Source organism: Labeo rohita, chromosome 1 (genome assembly GCF_022985175.1).
Source record: "Labeo rohita strain BAU-BD-2019 chromosome 1, IGBB_LRoh.1.0, whole genome shotgun sequence".
Taxonomy (NCBI): Eukaryota; Metazoa; Chordata; class Actinopteri; order Cypriniformes; family Cyprinidae; genus Labeo; species Labeo rohita.
The window spans coordinates 17437953-17440452 of NC_066869.1; the positions used below are offsets into that span (position 1 = coordinate 17437953).

A 2500-nucleotide genomic window follows, 5' to 3' on the forward strand; every position below is an offset into this window, starting at 1 on the left:
CTTGCGCTCGACCTCCGCTCCAGGGAGGAGCCCGCTACTTGTCGTGCATTTTATCCATCTCTGTCTCTCTCCCTCTCTATCCATCAGAGGTTTGCTCCTGTATTCCTGCTTCTCACTTTGATCAGGAATTCCATTTGATGCACTTCTGAAATAGCCCCATACAGCTTGTCGACCAAAATAGAGTCTGTTACATTTAATATTTCACTTCTCAAAAGGGATTCAGATTGGACAAACAGATTGAGATGGAAAACTTTGGGTTTCTGAGAATACGGTTCTTGATTAATGTTGGACGTGGGATCCTTTCTGCTTTCAAAATGGCATGCTGGGGACTTTTTGAGTTTGCCAGTTTGTTGAAAGCTCGCAATCTGTTTTTGTTCTAAACGTCCTAATGCGCAATACACAAATTACAATGCATGGCAAAAATTGATCTCAATGCGTTTTTTTGTTTTTAATTTCTTTCATATGTTTTCAGAGACCATTTTCATGCACAAAATGTTCTTGAGAGACTGTACAGTTAATAAAAACGCTATAAATTATTAAAAGGATAATTCGCACAAAATTTAATTTTAAAATTCTTTTAAAATATTTGATGTGGATTCATGTTGGATTGTGGGATTCATTTTTCTTTCAAAATGGTATGCTGGGGATTTCTTTAGTTTGCTAGTTTGTTGAAAGCTTGCAATCTGTTTTTGTTCTAAAAGCGCAATACACAAATTACAATGCATGATAAAATTTGATCTCAAAGCTTTTCTTTGTTTTCAATGTCAGTCATATGTTTTAGAAACTATTTTAATCCACAAAATGTTCTCAAGAGACTGTACAGTTACTATGAATTATGACATTATAATTATATTGATTTTAAAATAAAATAAAAATATGGACTTCTAAAATTCTTAAAAATATGGACTTCTTAAATTCTTAAAAACCCAAAAATAAAAATTCTGTTGTTTACTCGCCTTCAATCATTCCAAACAAAATAGCTGTTTTTTGGGATACAAAACAGCACTAGGCCACACTGACTTTGTGTATAGACAAAAAAAAAAAAAAAAAACGCACACTAAAACACACTTCAAAATATACTTTTTTTTTTTCATAGTAAATGAAGACTGAATTTACATTACACTGTGAAATATTACACTGTATAATATTAGTAATATACAGTTTTTTTTTTTAAAGGGATAATTCACACAAAATACAGTAATGGAATATGAATATAATATAAAATATATTTTTGATTACTTTTTAAATATTTTGTGTGAATTATTCCATATATAAATCTACAATATAAAATAAAAAAATTATAAAATACAATTATAGAATATGAAAAATAAAATGTAGAATATAGAATATAAAATTTATTTTGAGATCAGCACTGAGTCACACTGGCTTTGGGGAAAAGGGGGAGGAAAATAATAATAATAAAATGCACTTTAAAATATCACTTTTTTTATAGTAAATGGTGACAGAATTTTCATTTTGTTTGAAATATCCCTTAAAAAACTATAATAAAAATATGACAATTTTTAAATGGATAATTCACACAAAATTTAATATTTAAAATGATATGCAAATTAAAAAATCTATATAAAATTATAAATACATTATATGTAAAATTTATTTTGGGAGTGGGGGGGGGGGTAATTCACATAAAATATATTCTAATATTTAAAATGATATGCAAGTTTTAAAATTTTGTGTATATATATATATATATATATATATATATATATATATATATATATATATATATATATATATATATAAATTCTATGTACATTTTATCAAAATTAAAATTTTGCAATTCTTTTTATATGGATAAATCACACAAAATATATTCTGATATTTAAAATGATATGCAAGTTTTAAAATTATATATAAAATTATATATTATATGTACATTTTATCAAAATTAAAATTTTGCAATTCTTTTTATATGGATAATTCACATCAAATATATTCTAATATTTAAAACGATATGCAAGTTTTAAAATTATATATAAAATTATATAGAATTATATAGAATTAAAACGCACTTCAAAATATTTTTTTTAATAGTAAATGATGACAGAATATCACTTAAACTATTATTATAATTAGTAATAATAATATTGATGATGATGATGATGATGATGATAATAATATGCAATTTTTATATGAATAATTTACATAAAATATAATATTTAAAACTATATGCAAATTAATCAGTTTGGGATCCCTGGTCCTTTGGGCTCAAAACAGCACTGGGCCACACTGACTTTGTGTATAGACCGTAAAAAAACAAATAAAATACAATAAACACGGAAACACACGTCAAAATATATATACATTTTTTTTTTAATAGTAAATGATAACAGAATTTTAATTTTGAGTGAAATATTTCCCCCAAGAAACTATAATAATAATAATAATAACATACAGTTTTTTTTAAAGGGAGATATATATTTCTATATAAAAAATGCATTATTAAACTCACTATGTTTTTCTCTCCATTTGTGTTCCT

The 2500-nt window shown here is 25.2% G+C and overlaps 1 protein-coding gene across 4 annotated transcripts in view; it reads left to right on the forward strand.

Annotated features, from left to right (window-relative positions):
* Positions 1-2500, forward strand: part of lef1 (lymphoid enhancer-binding factor 1) — a 57316-nt gene that overhangs the window by 53728 nt on the left and 1088 nt on the right. The window lies entirely within an intron of this gene.